The sequence below is a fragment of the Urtica dioica genome, chromosome 7 (genome assembly GCF_054948205.1).
Source record: "Urtica dioica subsp. dioica isolate 48M chromosome 7, U.dioica_male_clone48M_v1_H2, whole genome shotgun sequence".
NCBI classification, from domain to species: Eukaryota; Viridiplantae; Streptophyta; class Magnoliopsida; order Rosales; family Urticaceae; genus Urtica; species Urtica dioica.
In genome coordinates, this window is record NC_142762.1 from 23451347 (window position 1) to 23471865 (window position 20519).

General features: G+C 41.6%; 1 long non-coding RNA gene across 1 annotated transcript; it reads left to right on the forward strand.

Moving 5' to 3' along the window:
* The first annotated feature begins 18419 nt into the window (after window positions 1-18419).
* Window positions 18420-19341, forward strand: LOC149390480 (uncharacterized). Its single transcript, XR_016300265.1, has 2 exons — window positions 18420-18569; window positions 18668-19341. It is a non-coding gene; the product is annotated as an uncharacterized LOC149390480 (long non-coding RNA).
* Window positions 19342-20519: the final 1178 nt, after the last annotated feature.

Consider the following 20519-nt stretch of genomic DNA (forward strand, 5'->3'; position numbering starts at 1 on the left):
TGTTGTATCTTTTGACATGTATATATGGATGTAGATATGGTTGTATATATAAAATCGCGCTTTAGTTTCAGTTGATCATGTGTTGTTTGTATGTCTCTCGCATTCCGGTATGGATATATGAGTAACCTTGTTTGTTCTCGTGTGTAGAACTGAGGAAATATGTCCGGACAAGACTCGTCTCCTACCGGAAATGCTACGGCGGCAGACCTCGCAGAAATGCGACACGCCTTGGAGAGACAGGCTGCTAGCGCAGCACAACGAGATCAGATAGTTGCACAGCAACTTGAAGCCCAGAATCGCACGATCACTGAACTTTTGACGAGATTAAATGCGCCACCTCCACCAAACCCGGAGCCTCCTGCTCAAGATGAACGACGTGAACATCCACCGCAGGCACGCGTGGATCCCCTGGAAGAGCTGAACTTCCGGATTCCTGATGTCGTTCCTCCGGTAGGCGAACCGGTGTATGAAAGATTTCTGAAGCAGAAGCCTCCGCAGTTTGGCGGTAACGTTGACCCTGCGACAGCCGAGAACTGGATCAAGAGGATTCAGCAGATTTGCAACTATATGCAGCTGTCAGATCAGGAGAGGGTAGCGTGTGCCGTGCACCAGCTGGAAGACGAGGCGAGAGGTTGGTGGGAGGTCGTAGCGTCATATGAGGACATCCACACGATGACGTGGATTCACTTCCTCAACCTGTTTCACGGAAAGTATCTAAGCGAGGCAAACCTATCGAACAAGGTACGCGAGTTTATGAACTTGCGACAGGGCACCTTGTCTGTTTCCGAATATACGGCGAAGTTCGATACGTTGGCCAGGTTTGCTCCTTCCTTGGTTCCCACTGATCAAGCTCGCAAGATGAAATACATGCACGGTCTGAACGTGGAAATTGTGAGCCAAGTGGATAGTGGCGACACCGGACCCCGTACTTATGCCAACGCTGTGCAGAGAGCATTACGCATTGCTGGTTGGCGTGAAATTGAACGAATTCCTGAGTCAAAGCCGGTTGCAGCACCGTCTTCTGAACCTGCTAAAACGGGGCAAGGTAATTCACAAGGAAGAACCCGATCTCTCTTGCGATGGGAGAATCGGCAGCAGCAGAGGTCTGGCAATAGGTTTCAGCAAGGATCAAATAACCGATCTCAGGCGAGTTCTAACAATCGCTCGCAGTCCGTGAACCAGAAGAAGAATAAGGCAGACAATAGACGCCCAGGGCCGTCCAACAAGAAGCCCAGAAACTTCGGGAACCAGCCGTCGTCCCAGTGCTGGAGATGTGGCGAAGTGCATGATGGCGACTGCTTTGCTCGCACGTTGACATGTTTCCGATGTGGAAAAGTAGGTCATTTGTCGAAAGTCTGCCAGAGTTCAGAAAGAAAGGCTCCTGCACCAAAGGAACAACCAAAGGCTAATGCTCGAGTCTACTCTATCTACGAGGATGAGGTTCGTGCAGGGTCCTCTACTGCCGTTACAGGTCAGATTTCTGTAGCCTCTTTCTCCGCATATGCATTGATAGATTCAGGAGCCACGAATTCTTTCATTGCATCTAGAAGATCTGATCAGTTGAGTAGAAACAAAGAGACCTTCTCGTATCCGTTTGTTACGGTTACACCCTCAGGGGAGAGATATCAGTCGCTATACTGGTATAAAGATGTGCCTATTCAAGTTCAGGATCAGGTCCTTGAAGCAGACCTGATTGAACTAGAAATGGTTGACTATGATGTAATACTTGGAATGGATTGGTTAAGTAAGCATTATGCAGTCATTGATTGTAGAAAGAAGTCGGTTTTGTTCCAAGAACCGGGGCTTTAACCATTCCAGTTCCAAGGTTCCTCTCGGAAGTTGGAATTTCCCGTCATATCGGCACTTAAAGCGTTGAAGATGATGCAGCAGGGATGTGCCGGATATCTCGCAAGTGTTGTGGATACTGCGAAGGCGACCAAGCCACAACCGCAAGATATTCCTGTTGTGAGGAACTTTCTGGATGTTTTCCCAGAAGATCTTCCAGGTCTACCTCCTGACCGTGAAGTCGAGTTTAATGTAGAACTCCTTCCAGGAACAGCACCGATATCGAAGACCCCGTATCGGATGGCTCCGGCGGAACTGAAGGAACTTAAGACGCAACTCCAAGAGTTGTTGGATAAGGGATTCATCAGACCGAGCCATTCGCCATGGGGAGCGCCAGTCTTGTTCGTCAAGAAGGCAGATGGTTCGTTACGGTTATGTATCGATTACCGTGGCCTGAATCAGGTGACAATCAAAAACAAGTATCCGTTGCCGCGCATTGATGATCTGTTCGACCAACTTGCTGGAGCAACTGTGTTTTCGAAGATTGATCTGCGATCAGGGTACCATCAGCTGAAGGTTCGGGACGAGGACATTCCAAAGACGGCTTTTAGAACTCGTTATGGTCATTACGAGTTCCTAGTTATGTCTTTTGGACTAACCAATGCACCTGCAGCGTTTATGAACTTGATGAATCGAGTATTTGAGGATTTCTTGGACAAGTTCATCATCGTGTTTATTGATGACATCCTGATTTACTCGAAAACCAAGGAAGAACACGCGCAACATCTAGAGATGGCTCTGACAAGACTACGAGAAAAACAACTGTACGCCAAGTTCTCAAAGTGTGAATTTTGGCTGGAGCACGTTGTTTTCCTTGGTCACGTAGTCAGTAGCACAGGAATCATGGTAGATCCGACCAAAGTGGAAGCAGTGAAGCAGTGGAATCAGCCGAAAACGGTAACCGAGATAAGAAGCTTCTTGGGTCTTGCAGGCTACTACAGGAAGTTCGTAGAAGGATTTTCTAAATTAGCCATGCCATTAACCCAACTGACCCGTAAAGGACAGAAGTTTGTCTGGTCTGAGAAGTGTGAAGAAAGCTTCCAGGAGCTGAAGAATCGTCTGACCACGGCTCCAGTGCTCACTATTCCTCAGGGAGCCGACGGATTCGCGATCTACTGTGATGCCTCTAAGCAAGGATTAGGCGCGGTTCTAATGCAACATGGTAAGGTTATTGCTTATGCCTCGCGACAGCTGAAGGATTATGAAACCCGGTACCCTACGCATGATCTGGAGCTCGCAGCAGTTGTTTTTGCGCTTAAAATATGGCGACACTACTTGTATGGAGTTCATTGCGACATTTATACGGACCATAAGACGCTGAAGTATCTCTTCACCCAGAAAGAGCTGAACATGCGACAAGGACGCTGGTTGGAACTTCTGAATGACTACGACTTCGAGCTACATTATCACCCTGGTAAAGCTAATAAGGTCGCAGATGCGCTCAGTCGTAAGTCGGTAGTTTCACTAGCAAGTCTAGTTGAGACGTCCCTCAAGCTGAAGAAGGATGTTCAGCAGCTGGAGCTTCAGCTAATCACGGGAAGGATAGCTGCGCTCAGTGTGCGACCAATGTTGCTGGAACAGATTAAAGACGGTCAGTACGCAGATGAGTATCTTCTCAGCAAGATGTTTGATGCTCAGAATGACGCAGAAGGTAAGTTTACACTGGACGAGAAAGATGTTCTAAGGTGTAACGGGAGAGTCTGTGTACCGTCCGACGAAGGAATCAAGAGACAATTGATGGAGGAAGCTCACGGAACGCCGTATTCCGTGCATCCTGGTGTGACTAAGATGTACCAGGACCTGAAAAAGGTCTATTGGTGGCCAGGAATGAAGAAGGATGTAGCTGTATTTGTTCAAAGGTGCTTAACTTGTCAACAAATCAAGGCAGAACATCAGAAACCAGCAGGAATGCTTCAACCCCTAGAGGTTCCGCAATGGAAATGGGAGCAGATAACGATGGATTTCGTGTCAGGTTTGCCAAAAACCACTGCTGGTCATGACTCTGTCTGGGTTATTGTTGATAGATTAACCAAATCAGCTCACTTTCTACCTATCAAAACCACTCACACGGTGGATAAGCTTGCTGAATTGTATATCAAGGAGATTGTACGTCTCCATGGAATCCCTAATTCAATCGTATCCGACCGAGATACTCGGTTCACTTCCAAATTCTGGAAGAGTCTACAGGAGAATTTGGGAACACGATTGAAGTTCAGTACTGCTTTTCATCCCCAAACAGATGGTCAGAGTGAACGCACGATACAAGTGTTGGAGGATATGCTTCGGGCGTGTGTCTTAGACTTCCCAGGCTCATGGAGTCGTTATCTCCCTTTGGTCGAATTATCCTACAACAACAGCTACCAAGCGACAATCGGAATGGCGCCTTATGAAGCCCTCTATGGACGGAAGTGTCGCTCTCCAATTCATTGGGATGAAACTGGCGAGAGTAAGCTGTTCGGACCTGAATTGGTGGAGCAGACTACAGAGGCAATCAAGACGATTCGAGCCCGAATGAAAACATCTCAGAGTCGTCAAAAGAGCTATGCAGACAAGCGGAGAAGACCGCTAGAATTCGAAGCAGGAGAGAAAGTTTTTTTAAAGGTTTCCCCGATGCGTGGTGTCATGAGATTCGGAAAGAAAGGGAAGCTAAGCCCGAGGTATGTTGGACCTTTCGAGATTCTGGAGCGAGTGGGCAAGGCAGCGTATCGCCTAGCTCTACCACCGTCGATGTCCAACCTCCATGATGTATTTCACGTATCGATGCTACGGAAATACATGTCTGATCCTTCACATGTACTGCAAGATCAAGAGGTTGAAGTTTCTCCTGACATCAGGTATGAAGAATCAGCCGTCGCAATCCTAGATCGCAAGGAGAAAGTCTTAAGGAATAAGACTATACCTTTGGTCAAAGTACTTTGGAAGAGTCACTCTACAGAAGAAGCTACTTGGGAGCTTGAGAGCGAGATACAAAAGAAATACCCTTCCTTGTTCTAAGTTTCGAGGACGAAACTCTTTTAAGGGGGTAGGGATTGTAATGTATAAACTTTTGTAACCGCTCGACTTGTGAATTTGAATAAAATGGACGAGTTTTAATTCAAATTCTTGTTGCATATGAGACGTCCTTAAATTTTAAATATCTTGGAATATGATAATATTTAAGGTCGATGAAATTTCGGAATGAGAATATTCGAGTAATCCAATATTATTATTCGAAACATACTCGGAGATTTAAAAATCTCAAGAGTAAAAATGAATTCCGAAATCCCTTAAATATATTCAAAATAACGAGAAATGATAATAATTTTCTCGGTTATTTTTCAAGATTATTTTTAATTAATTAAGGACAGGATTGTGAGAGTTTATTTTGAAAGGACTTATATGCAATATTTTGAAGGACGAAAGTGAAAGAAAAAGAGAAGCTGGGGTTGATTTGAGAGAGTTGTGGCAGGAGGGGATTGGTCCACGTATGCACGCGTGGCACGACGAGGAGCTGACACCTAGCCTCTCTTTCTGCCACCTCATCCTCTTTTCTTCTTCTTTCTTTCCTTCGCTCATTTCTCTTTCTCTTCTCTATCTTCATCTTCTTCCTCACTTTTTTCTCTCTCTCGGCCGAAACCCACACGAGGAAACCAGAAAAAAAAAAAAGAAGAGAAAAACTCTCGGCCTCCGTTCGATCGCCACCAACCCGTGATCGCCGCCACCACCCTCGTTCTTCATCTTCTTCTCTCTTCCTCTCCTTCGCGCGCCATCACCCAGCACCGAGCTCCACCGCGCGCTCCGGCCCGAGGAAGAACAGCACCGCCGAGCCCTGACGTCACCACCGCCACCTCTCACTCGCCTTCCTCTCTCTTCCTCTCCTTCGCGCGTCACCGACCGCTGAGCCACCGCGCGCGCGTAGACCGAGCAACACACCGCCGCCGCGAGCTCGCCGTGACCGCCGCCGAGGAAGTAGACGCCGGGAACACACAATCGAGCGACGAGGACACCGAATTCGTGAGAATCTCGGTAAGAACAAGCTAAACCAAATTGATTTCTTTTTCTGAGAAATTAGGGTTTGAGATTCCAAATTGGGGATTTTCGAATCCGAGTTGATTTCGGTTAAATTGATTGGTTTTATTTGTTCATTAGACTCGATTAATGATGTTTGTGACTTGAATTTGAAGATTGGTTTCGGATTTCTTGTTTTGGACTCAATTTATCCGAAAATGATGAACTAGGGTTTGAATTGGGGGTTTTTGATTTCGGGTTCGATTTCAGTGCAATTGCTCGGTTTGTTATGTTGTCTGAGCTTGATTATACCTGTGTTTGAGGCTGTGATGATGATGATATTGAGATGTTGAATTGTTTGGTTGAGTATGTTGTTTGGCCGTGTGGTTTTCTTGGCCGTGGGTTGTGATGATGTTGTCTTTGAGTGCTAGTTGGCCGTGTGACTTGTTTTGGTTTTTTTGGTTGGTCTGTTTTGTGGATGATATCTCTGAGCCTCGGTTTGATATGTTGGGATCGTTGTTGTGTTAGGACGGTTCCGGTTAATTGGATTTGTGTTGAGTTCGTTTGATTGGATTATGGGTTCGGGTTTTGAGTTATGTGATATCGGAATTTGGTTTTAAGATGTTAACTCGTCGTTGGGTTCCAGGTTTGATTTACAGACGTTGACGGACGGACGGGAACCAGACGAGTCGGGAGCGTTGAGATTAGCCTCTGAAGATCTCAAGTTGATAGAGTTATCGAAATAAAGCTCGATTAACTCGTGAGTTTTAAATCGCTTACAGCGTTTAAATACTCTTATATATGTACTTTCAGTATTTAAATAAATAATTTAGAATTATTTATTTAATAATGTTTATGAATTTAATTTAATTATTCATTTGGAATTCTCGGTTATTTTTAATTTCGGATTATTTGATTTATTTAAGACTCGTGATTACTCGTTGAACGTTATCTCGTATCACTCTCGATATGGGATACGCGAGTCTTGAATAAACCTCCGAAAAACCGGGGAATAATAAATTAAATTCTCGAATTCCGAACCGACTCTAATCCCGACAACGAACCCTTTTATCTTTAAGTAAACTCGAATCCAATATCTAACGGATGTTCGACTCCGGATGCTAGTTCTCTCGACGTTCGACAAGTGCCAGGTGTCTCGAAGAACGTGAGAAGCAAGACATCTTCGGGAATCGTCAAGCTTCTGTCGAACAATTCCGGGTAAGTGTGGAGACATAAGTCAACTACTTACCAAGGGTATAATCCTGCTTGTTTGTGCATATGCTTGCTAGTAAACAAGAGTAGGTAAAGGCCTAAAAATGAATAAACTCGAAGATTAAGGCTTCGGCCACTCTTGCTTGAAAACTTAGCTCGGGTTCGCCCGTTAGGTTCAAACGCTAACTTGAACCAGCCTTGCTTGCTTTGTGTGTGGTTAGACTCCTCTTCTAACTCTAGGAAGTAGGTTAGAATCGAGAGAACGGAAGAGCGATAGACTCTCAAATTCAATCGAGAGTAGAAAGTTCGAAAGTCACATTTCGAGCTTTCAACTTAAAACACTAAACGAGCTTCAAAGGGAAACAATAATTTCTTTCGGGGTTTATCCCGTCACGCTCTTCCGTATATAAGTTTAACGTGTACGCTGCTAGCTGCAGTGTACCCAAACTTTAAACTCGTGTCGGTGGTACTCACAAGTCCCTGACTTGTGCTTGGCGGGCCATGTCGGTCCGTGCGCCGAGTACTCGAAGCAATGGGTGAAGGTCGCGCATCGCGAGCTCATTGCTTGCTGGAAGACTCACCGGAAGCTGCCTTGAGCACACCGGGGCGTAGTGGGTGATGGTCGCGGTTCGCGAGCTCACTATGCCAGAGACCAGTGGCGCTGACGTCATGATGAAGGAAGTACCACTAGTGGATCCCAGACATGTGTAAAACTTAGATCGGTTAACGACTGCTGCTCGAAGTCGGGAACTGGTCTCTAGTCGGACCAGAGGTTATAGCAGTGTGGAGTGTATAACCTTGCGGGACGGCTAGTATTCTAGGATGCGCGCTCATTAGTCACTTTTAGGTGATAGCTGCATCCTGCATTCTTGTTTGCTTGTTCGCACGTCATATGCTTTGCATTAGCTGCTTTTCTTTCATAAGCTAGACTCCCGCTTGCTGAGTCTTTCGACTCATAGTTTTATGTCCCTTGGTAATGTAGATAAGGGCAAGGCAGCAATGTAGACGACCAAAAAGGAAACTGAGACGGAACGCGTATCTCTTGACCTACGGGCTATGGGTTCTGGCTCGGGAAGTAGATCTCTATATATATAATGTTTTGAATAATATCGACTCTTTCTTAAATAATATCCCGTGTATATATGTAAAGTCGGGAGCTTTTATGTACATATATATATATATATATATATATGTATAAGGGTCGATATACGACTTCTAGTTCTAAAGAAAAACGAAAAATTTCCCGAGATTTCCGATAACCACTTTTGTTGTAAACGTTTCCGCACTTTTAATAATATCGTATTTCGTATATTATATGTCTTGTAAATTATGTATTTACTTTAAATGTTTTGTTTACATTATATTATTCATATATGATATGCTCCCGCTACGTGATGTTGGTTCCGTCGAGTCGCGGCTTGCGGGCGAGGTGACGACGCTCGCGGGTCGTGACACGAGTGCAGTGAGGAAAGCTTTTTATGCCAACTAGCCAATGATTTTACTTTTGTATAAGGAGGCTGCATTATTCACTAACCCAAGCGGAAAGGAACCTACTGCCATTGTCTCACTTTTGCAGTAATTCAAGGATGTTGTGATGAAAGAAATGCCAACAAGACTACCACCGATTCAAGACATTGAACATCAGATTGATCTCGTACCTGGCACATCTCATCCTAATCGACTTGCTTATCGAACAAATCCCGAGGAGACGAAGGAGTTACAAAGACAAGTTGGAGATCCCTTATCAAAAGGATACATTAGAGAGAGCATGAGCCCTTGTGCGGTTCCGGTCTTATTGGTTATGAAGAAGGATGGATCACAAAGGATGTGCACAGATTGTCGAGCCATCAACAACATCACGGTAAAGTATCGTTTTCCTATTCCTAGGTTGGATGACATGTTTGATGAGTTGCATGGTGCATATGTTTTCTCAAAGATTGATTTAAAAAGTGGATACCAGAAGATTAGGATGAAAGAAGGGGATGAATGGAAAACTGCTTTTAAAACTAAACTTGGGCTGTATGAATGGTTAATGATGCCTTTTGGTTTAACTAATGCACCTAGCACATTTATACGACTTATGAATCATGTGTTACGTTCATTCATTGGTAAATTTGTGGGGGTATACTTTGATGACATACTAATTTATAGCAAAACCTTAGATGATAATGCATTGCATTTGCATGAGGTATTTGTTGTATTGAGACAATAAAAATTATTCGCTAACCTTGAAAAGTGCTCATTTTACACTGATCAAGTTGTATTCTTGGGTTTGTTGTAAGTTCTGAAGAAGTGCAGGTTGATGAAGAAAAGGTAAAAGCTATCCAAAACTGGCCAAGTCCAACAAACACAACACAAGTACGGAGTTTTCATGCTCTCGCAAGCTTCTATCGGTGCTTTGTAAGAGAGTTCAGCACGATCGCTGCTCCGCTCATGGAGGTAATGAAGAAGGATGTGGCATTCACGTGGGGGTAGAAACAAGAGGCGGCGTTCAAGAATATCGAAGGAAAACTAATCAACCCTCCTTGTCTCGCGTTACCTAACTTCGATAAACCATTCGAGGTTGAGTGTGATGCATCCGGCGTAGGAATTGGAGCAGTACTCATGCAAGATCGGTGAGTTATTGTGTACTTTAGTGAGAAGCTGAATGGGGCGACTCAATTACCCCACTTATGAAAAAGAGATGTATGCGCTGATTCGAGCCTAGGAGACTTGGCAACACTACCTTTTGCTAGAGTTCGTGGTCCATACTAACCATGAGTCGCTGACGTACTTGAAGGGACAACAAAAACTCAACAAACGACATGCGCAATGGATGGAGTTCATCGTGCCATTTCCATATGTCATCAAGTACAAAAAAAGGTAAGGAGAATGTTGTAGCTGATGCCCTTTCTCACAGGTATGTTCTACTCTCCACTTTAGGCATAAGGGGTTTCTATTTAAACTTAATAAATTATGTGTGCCTAGTCTTGTCGCACGAAAATGAACAACTATTGAAAGCTTCGGGCGGTTCGACCCAAGACCGGACCAAGTGGCCGCTCCCGAGCCAAAGGTTGAGCTCAAAATCCTCGAGCTGGATTTCCTCTAGTCGGAGGGCTTCTCAGAGGAGAGAAGGGGTGAATGGGGAAGTGACCGTGCCTTTTGTGTAGGCTGCCTACATACCCTTGTGAGTAGGGATCAGGTCAGAACGTAGTCAAGGAGTATGTAACGCTGAATGAGGTGCGGAGCCTGGAGGGTGTGCTCGTCAGAGGAGACGGAGCACGGAGAAGTCCTCGGTGATGTATCAGAACTCTAGGATCGAGTGACCCAAGAGAGAATGTATGCTTTCTCTCTTTTGGTGTGGGAGACTCTCAGTCCAGAATTCCTTGTCATGGTGGAGGTTCCGGAGGCATAGGCGATTTCCCATCGGAAATGCAGGATGCGCAGGCGATTTCCTGTCAAAAATGGTGGACGCGTCTATTGTGCTAAAGGCGTAGGCAATTTTCAGTCGAAAACCGCAGGAGCACTCGTGGGCTCGGGATTAGTCATTCGATCGAGAGAGGCGGCACTTGGTAGTCCCCGGGAGTTCTTTGGAGTCTCTGAGAACGAGAAATCGAGGAGAATCCGCTTCAGGCCAAGGATGGCATCCATAGAAGCGTAGAGAAGTCTCAAGTTTCTTGAGAATGAATGGGATTGAATAGGATGGCTTTCCCCTCGGGATGGGGTATTTATAGTAGTTGGAGGGGCCTAGGAGGCTTATATTTTGTCCATGTGGGATTGGAGAGTGCACTCCCCTCAAGGACGAGCGCGTTCTCCTCGAAAGGAGGAGCGGCGCGAGGTGCGCGGCGCGCAGGGTTCTTTCGCGGTGCAGCCCGCGCTGTGCGCATGTGGGATGCTTTTCGAACGGCGCGCGCACGGTGACCCAGGGGGTGCACGCCGCACAGAGCTTCTGGCGTAGCGCGCAGGCCCCCGGTGCGGCGCGTGCCATCCCTTCCTGGCGCGCGGCTTGCTCGCTCGCGTCCTTTTTTAAGGAGCGCGTGCGTGTTTTCTCGTGGGGCATGTGGCCTATCTCGTCGGCCGTTCGTGGGCCTTAAAGTCCCTTGATGACCCGGCCCGTCTGGCCTTCAAGACGCAAGTCGCGTGGAACATAAATTCTCTACTCTGGGTATCATGGTCGACACGAGGATCCGACAATCGACTCGCGGACACGTGATTCTACTCGAGGAGTTATCTCGACTCAAGGAGGACTTGCCAGTCGACTCGTGACGAAAGGCTTGCCGCTCTTCAGGACCTCTGGCCTGATCATCGGCCCTTTGAACACCATGTCTTCTCGGCATTCCAGGTTTTCCAAAAACGACCGACAACACCTAGTTGTTCTCTTCGAGAGTTGTTAGTGAGGAAAGCTCATGGTGGGGGTTTGGTGGGTCATTTTGGCATAGCTAAGACTTTAGGAGTAATCCAAGAGCACTTTTATTGGCCTAGGATGAAGCGTGATGTAGAGCGAGTTTTGTTGGAATTGATCTAGGGTTTAAGAAAAAGTTTAACGCTTCGTTAAGCGGCAGAATTTTAAAAATTTTCTTTTTCAAGTAAAACAGTTTTTACTAAGCTAGACAAAGAGCAAGTACATATAAATAAAACTATTATGAGCATAGAAGTTTACTAACCTTTTTAGACGCTTGAACGTTGAGAAGCTTTTGGAAAAAGGTTGCAACGTTCGTCTCCCCTCGCAGCACGTCTCTCTTCCTTCCTCGGCAACTCGAGCAACCACGAAAGTTTCTATCACTAAATCACTCGAGAGAAAAGGAATTAGTGTGTGGGAACTTTTAAACACTACGACTTAAGAACGAGTCTTGAAGTCGCAGAGCTAAACACTAGGTCAAATGAGGGCCTAGGTGCCAAAACAATAAAACGAAATTGACTAGAGAGAGAGAGGAGTCGGCCACAAGGTCTAAAGAGAGAGGCTCTCAATCTCTAACTTATGTGGAATGAGAAAACAATGAGAATGAGGGCCCTATTTATAGGAGAAGGGTTAGCCTTAGAAATGGGAGTTTCCTCTTTTTTCCAAGCATTCATGAGCAATCTCTTATTACCCATTTTCTCCATGTGCGCCCAACATGTCTATTCCCTTAAGGGATTTGTTTCCTAATTTGTTTCCTCTTCTTTGCTTGTCTTGGCCGCCCAAATAGTTTCCCTCCTTGGGAAATTTGTTTCCTCTTTTTGGCAAGTATCTACATGCACAAAATATTCTCTCTTTCCCTTGGGTATTTGGGCGCCTAAACCATCTAGAAAAGGCTTCTAGAAGCTTTTCCATTTGTTCATGACAACATGAAAAAGACCCATTAAGAATTTTCATTAAAATTCTTATGAAATGAAATTAATCCGCAAGGCCCAATAAATCTAATTTTGGCCGAGTGATACTTGTCATCAAATGACCATGTCAAAAAAAATTTTGACATTCATTTCATCCTATGTCTCAAAAGACAAAAATACCCTTTTGATAATTTTCGTGCTTGTTTTGACTTAGCTTCCAGTTTAACTATTCCTACTCGATGTGATTCGTGACAGTGACCTCATGGATAAAACTGAACATAGCTTGAGCTAAATAATTGGACTCAAAAGTTCACAAACCTTTTCCAAGTTTAGCTTAATGTCAACTGACTCCACTAAAGAGTTGACACTGAAAATCTCTCGGTTCAAATGAATTTATTTTCTACTAAAGAATTCAACCTAATTGTAATGAGTGGATCCAAAGAATATTATCAATGTTTACCCTTCATGAATATCATCAGCTAGTCGGGATTTACAAAAATTACCATTTTACCCTTATAGTTGTTATTTCCTCAACTCCTTTGTCGCTTGTGAATAAGTTAGAAACAATGTATTAACGAGGAGCTAACAAGTCACATTGTTTCATCCAAAAGAGTCAAGACTCAATTTGGACACTGGCCAGTTCATTTATTCACACTCCAAGGAACAAAGCATGAGGTGATATACATTGCATTTCAGCAATCTTGTACATGAATTCCATATCTATGAGAACTTCACAAAGCTACTCAGGACATTCTCACAACTTAGTACTTCACCAATAGGCCTTGTTCGGAATCACATAGTGAGTCCGAACTCTGACTTTCTCAAATGAGAATACGTAAGGTGTGAAATGGCATGTCTCATTTCAGGATTAAGGTAAGCACGATGCAATTCATACGTAGTGACTTCGAGACATAAGAGGTTAAATTGTTTGTTCTTATCTTGTCTCTAGAAGTGCACTGGTCAATTCAGTACCTTCGGAAGATACCTAGTAGAACTATAGAGTCTCCAACTCTCAATGCCTCATAACCAGACATCATAGATTCTCCTAACAATCATACTGAGGTCAATAGTCCTTTCACCCTTAGATTGCGAATATATCGTTTTAAGCAAACTACGAAGAGTTTGTTCATGCAAATCTACATCTGTCTCTTCGTAAGTTGTTAAGTTTGTTTATGGACTAAAGACTAATGTTTTATCATAAAACTTCAAACAGACAAGGAAGAATGAATGAACGTTTCAAATTTTTATTAATGAATAAGCAATTACAAGCAAGGGTCTTCATGAGACTTTATTACATCAAATGTACAATATAAAGATTACAACTCTTCTTGTGGGCACCATTGACAACAACTTAACCTATGACTTTGGACCCCAAAGTACCTACAATCCCAAATTCGAACGTTTGACCTCATATCTAGAAATTTTGACACTAATAATAATCTTGGATTCCAAATCTAGAACATTGGACATCAATTAAGAACTTAGGTCACAAAATAAGAACATAAGACCTAAAATACGAACCTTAGACACCTAATTCATACTTCATGACACGAAATCTAGAATTTTAAACCACAAATAAGAGCTATTGATCCCAAATAAGAAGTTTTGACATATTTGAACTTAAAATCTAAAACCTTTGACCTAAATCTAGAACTTTGGACGGAAAATTTACAACTTTGGACACGTAATAAGAATATACGACTCATAATCTATCACTTTTGAACCCAAAGTTGAACAAGGGTCCCAATTTTAGTAACTTTTAACCATACGTAAGAACGTAGGACCCATATCTAGAATTTAAATCTCAAATAAGAACTTTAGGAATCTAGAGCTTTGAACCAAAATCATGAACCTTTTCTACCAAATCTAGATATTTTGATACCTAATGTTCTAGATTTAGGTTCTTATGTACTTATAGGTGTCTAGCGTTATAGTTTTGGGGTTAAAAATACTTGTTTCTAGTCTTAAGCTATTATTTGGGGTTCAATATGATAGATTCTGTGTCCTAAGATCTTATTTGGCAAGCTATGTTCTAAATTTAAGGTCCAAAAGCTCTAGTTTAAGGGTTTGGAGTTTTAGTTTAGCGGTCCTAATTTGATATTAGGTGTCAGTAGTTCTTGGTTTGGGTCCAATTTTCTATACTTTTGGTCCGTAGAATTTATATGGGGTCGTCAATTCTAGATTTTCTGTTCAAACTTCTTACTACACATCCAAAGTTCTAGACTTGTGGTCCAAAGTTCTAATTTTGTGTCCTAAGTTCTAGGTGAGAAGTACTCATCGCCTTGGCAACGTGTATAGTTTGCCGCGGTGAATCTTTCCACAATGGTACAATTGTATCGTTGTGTAAAGTTTCTCCGCGGCAAAATATACACATTGCCGCGGCAAAAAAATTTGTTTTTTTCGGGTAACTCGCCGCAGCCACGTTATGTTTTCTCCACGGCGTGATCTTCTACAACGGTAATTCTGTACCGTTGTGGAAGACCACGGCGAAAACATAACGTGGCCGCGGCGAGTTTATGTTGATTTAAAAAAAAAACTCGCCGCATCAAGGTACATTTTTTGCAGCGGCGAGTTGTATTCCCAGGAACATTTTCCGCGGCATGACCTATCACACGCCGCGGCCAAATTGAACCTGAGAGCTATTTTTTGCAGTTTTCTAATTAAAAAACTTGAAAATAAAATTATATATCTGAAATCAAAATATCCTTAACATCCAAAACATATCCATTACATCCAAAACAAAATATATATACAAAAACATCCAAAACAAATATCTATATCATCCAAAATCAAAATAATATTCATATTCTATAAAAGTTTGTACGTAAAATACCCACTCTTCTCGAACTTTTTCTAAGTTATCCGGTGTATATGACTTCTTCAATTGTAATTTATCTAGACCAACTCCAACAATATCACGCATATAACTTAAGACATAATACCTGCATTCAGTGTTTCAAATAACATGTAATTAATTTACCTTTTTATCAACTTCCTTAAATCGGATGGAATTTTATTTTTCAACGGGTCAAAGAACATCGCTTGATCTTTCCAAAGATCAAAGACATCTAATGATCATTTAAATTGTACGGCGTCAAAACTAGTTGTCTTGATTTGCAATTTCGTACCCTTTTGCCGGTTTGCTTGACTCGTTCGGAAAAATGGGCCTCGTCGTTGTTGGTTTGGAGGTAGCAACTCAAACCCGCTTCTACAAAAACACATTACTTCACTCCTCTTATTTTTGTCTAATATTGATTGTAGATAACTACGAAAAACAAATATTGAATTAGTTAATAAATGAAGTATTGTATATTGATATAAGAAAAATAATATTAAAGAAATATTTATCCCATGTAAACCGTGATGCATGATGCGCCAATTTCCTCAAATCTAAGGAATTCTCTAACATCATCAAACGTCACCGGAATAGGCACTACGGCGATACTTGCACAAACTTTGACATTGATTGAATCCTTTTTCGGTAACATTAATCGGTTAGCATGTTGTGCGAGCAATCGAAACTTTGGATTAATCAACTTGTATGAAATCTTCTTATCGTCTTCGGCGCTAGGTTCACTATCAACACCGACCTTCAACACTTGTGTGACCACCGGGCCGTGACTCTCTTTTGCAATTTCGGTTTCTACTAATCTCTTTGGCCACTTAACGAACTCCCCTACGGTTTCTTCAATAGTCTTGGCTTCGTCGGTGGGAATCGGCAAAAAACCTTTCTTAATCAAAGCCGCCGCAACGCTTACTCGTACGTTTACATCCTCCAAAGATGAGAAGTTAACGGATTAGGCTTTCATGTAGGCTCACCCATTCGTTACATGAACCATGCCTCCGTTCGAAAAGTTATCAATGAGGAGAACGCATTCGATGCTTTCATCCGAACACGGTGTCACCGGCGTGGTTCGATTCATTGAGCAACTTGCTCGAACACTATCGGGTTTGTCGATAATTAGAGGATCGACACGCGGACGCTCTATGACACCAACATTGAGATCCATGGTAACTTCATGTTGACATTGTTTATCTAATAAATTCACTTATGTTATAGAAAAAGTATAAAAATATTTAACTTTATTACTTGTATTAAAAAATTGAAAATTACCTAAAGACGTCGTTTCATTACCCTTGTCTTCATCACCATCTTTAGCCATGTCATCATCACCACCCTCATCTCTTCATCATCACCCTTAGCCATCTCTTCATCGTCAACAATCTTTTCATATGCAACATCTTCATTTGTGAGACGTAGAACATTAGGCAACTTGTAATTAGCATCTTTGAGACTCAAACCATTTTGAGTTAAGGCTTTCATGATGAAAGTTTTTAACTCACACATTTCTCGACGTAACTTAGTTACCTCATCGGTCGAGTTTGAAGGACGAGATACGAAATTGCAACTTGACGAGTATTTAGATTGCCCACGAACACGACCGAAATGTTCCTTAGTTCCTAAAGCGTCTTGCAAGACACTTCTCATTGACTCATCCGTAACTTCTCGAGTTAACTTTCCATTCACATATTATTCGATGTTTATAACATTATAATATTTAATTGATATTTTCAAAACGAAAAAACTTACAATTTTTTCTCCCATTGGCTTATCTTTCTCATCCTTGTAGTTTATTTCATCCTTCATTCTCGACCCAACCCATAATACCTCTTTTGTAGGCCATTGACCCGTCTCCTCGTACTATTATATATCAAACAATGCCACAATTAATTAATTAAGTACTATATTACAAAACAAGGATCACAAAATGAAACATATAATAAATCTAACATTTTTTTGATCAAGTTTGCGATATCCATTGCGGCCGGTTCTAGATTTATACACGTTCTTCTCAGCTAGTTCTTTCCCATTTTACGATGATTTTTTGAACACTTGAAAACGTCTATACTCAACGAATTTTATCCAATCCTCTTCGGTGATATTTTCATAGCGTTTTAAAACGTATTCCGGCCTCTTCAAAACGCTTAGATCATTAAGGGTGTCTTTGGCATGATCGTTTTACAGCTAGTGACGAAATAATCTCGCCGCTTCTCCAACTCTCAAAAGACAATTATGCTTATATCTTATAGGAACCGTAAAAGCATACATATTTCATTCCAAATCCTTTCTTTTAGCTGTTTATGCTCTTTTAGTCTCCAATCGAACATCATAATCGGAACGTATTATCTATCTAACACGCCAAATTAACTCGACAACTCATCACGCTCCTTATTCATTGGTTGATTTTTTTCATTAAATACTACGTTTATTTTCCTACCAAGAGTTACACTTATTAACCTTGGAGACAAGAGTATTTCTTCTTTTCTCGGGACCATCGATATTGGTGGATCTCTGTTTACCGCTAACGGTACTAGTGGAGGTAGTAGACATAATCTATGAAAAAAAAAATTAAACATTATCTCAATTCAAACCAATTCCAACACAAACTCAAACCGAAATTCAATTTCAATTCAAACTAGTTCCAACACAAACTCAAACTGAAATTCAATTTCAATTCAAATACAAACTCAAACCGAAATTCAATCTAATATTCTAACTCAATTCAAACTCAAACTCAAGGTAATCAAATGTAAAGTATAAAATTTTGTACCACTCGACTTGTAATTTGAATTTAATAAACCAGCTTCCATTGTTGCAAATGAAATTTTTGAGTGAAGAAGGGTACAATGAGTATCGAATTAATTTAAAATATGTTATGGTGATGAATAATTAGGAACGAGTAAATGAGAAATTAATTCTGAAGAGACATTCTAGATGATTAATTTAATAAATAAATTCTCGAGAGTGATAATTATTTTCGAGACACCTTGAATATATTTAAAGTAATAAAAACTGAATGAGAAAATTTTCGGTATAAATTATAAAAACGATATCCATTTAATTGTAGACTTGAATAAGTAATTAAATGGAGATGACCTATTTGCAACAAAAATTAAGGACCCAGTTGCAACAGAAATTAAAATTTGGGCCAGAACTGAGGCTTCGGCTAAAATCTGAGGACTTAAATGAGAAATTACCAAAGTCTTACTCAAATAAAAGCCACAAAATTCCTTCATCTTCCTCATTCTTCTTCTTCAATCGAATCAAGCAACCAGAGAAAAGAAAACACATGAAATTCACGCGAGCTAGAAGAGAAAATTGCGAAAAAGAGAGAAAGAGAGACGGCGGCTGATCCTCGCCGGAGAAGAAGGTGGAGCAGCTGGAATCGCCTAAGGTAAGAGCTAATATTCTCTTCCCCGTCTCGTTCTTTTCTCTGTTCTTCGTCCCAAGTTCGTCTAAGACTCGGTGTGACTCGATTTTGGTTATTCATAGCTTCGCTGTGAATCCATGGATGGAGGAAAGTGATTTTTACATCGAAGCTTCGCTGATTCACACAGCCAGGTAAAGATCCATGAAATCCTTCTTTTTCCTCCAAAAATTAGGGTATTGGTTTTCAAAATTGGGGCTTTTTGATTCCGAGCGTTAATCTTTAAAGTGATGATGGATTTTTGTTGGTATGACCTTGAAATTGTGTTGGATGTTGTTGATTTCTTGGGATTTCTTTTTGCTTTGATAAGTTGAGACTGGACAGGTTGATAAAAGGGACGTCGACAGGCGGATATGATCTGAGATTATTTTTTTCTACTTTTTTTTTTTCTGGACAGTATACTTAATGAGCTTTCTAAATTATTTAAGAAGGCAAAAATCCATTAAGTATTGAATGAGATATGAATTTTTGAAATCAATGATTCAAAGCTGTGATTTTAAAATTTCCAGAACAGCAGTGAACTGCGGGCTGTTTTTGAGATATCTGTTCTGGTCATATGTAGGCTTATAATATCTCGTTAGAATGGTACGGAAGTAAGTTTCGTTCTGAAACTAGAATAGTTGGAGTTGTATAGCTCGAGTTATGATGCATTTTTTAGTCTCTATCCAACCGGTCCGATTATGTATATTAAAATTTTGATTGTGTGTTTTAATCAAGAACTTGAGTCGAGATTATGTAATTGTTTGCGTATATTTGGTATCGCTGAGAATATGATATGCCTTCTGTTTGAATATGGATACGAGTGGTTTGATTATCTCAAGTTTTATCGGATCCCGTTGAGTAACCGAGTGATCGGTGTTATTATCGAACTCGAGTCTGATTTTTGTATTTCGTGTTTGAAACTCGCAACATGTATATAGACGAGTCGAGACATGGCGGACGAATATCAACGGGCTCAAGCTCAATGAAGCCAGTCATAGAAGAAAAAAAAGAAATCGACGTTAAACCGTGAGTTACATTCGCTCGTCAGCGTCTAGTCCTCTCAAGTTAGGTCAAACACGCCGAAGAATTCGGATTTTGCAAGTTTCATTACAAATTGATTTTCATTCGGGAATTTAGTTTTAATATAAAGGCTATCTAAAAATCTCGAGGTGTAATGTTGACTGATGTACGAAATATTTGAGTACTGTTTTGGTACGGGTAGCTCGGGCCTTAAATAAGAACTAAATTCCCAAAGTTCGAGAAACTAGCGAGTTAGATTCTCGAATAAAATCCGAAACTCATTATCGCTGGCATTGAGCCTAGTCTATTCGAGTCTTTTTTAGTATGGTGATAAGCATGAACTCGACTTGGAATCCTTACTCACTCGATATGCTATAGGTTCTTTAATCGATAATCTTGGATCGCGGCGATATCAGGAAGTCGCGAAGCTTTGATTCCGGGTAAGTGTGGAGAAATAGGTCAACTACTTACCAAGGGAATAACCCCGTTTTACGTGCATCTTATGTGTTAGTAAACAAGAGTAGATGAAAGCCTTAAACAAATACACTAATAAGATTACGGCTTCAGCCATCTTTCTTGAAAAATGTAGGTTTGGGTTTTGCCCGTGAGGTTCAAACGCTAACGTGAACCAGCCACAATGTTATCTTGTTTTATTAGATCTCTATGCTAACCATAGTGGATAAATTAGAGCAAGGGAGACGGGAGAGCATAAGTCAAACTCTTGGATTCGAACCAAGGGTGGAAGTGCCGGGAGTCGCATCCTGAGTCTTCTTCCTAAAGCAATTAATGAGCACGAAAGAGAAACATTAATTCTTTCGGGGTTTATCCCGAGATGCTCTCATGTAGTAGTATAGGTGTGTACTCTACGTACTGTAGAGTACCAAACCTTAATTGAACGGTTGTCGATGGTACCCA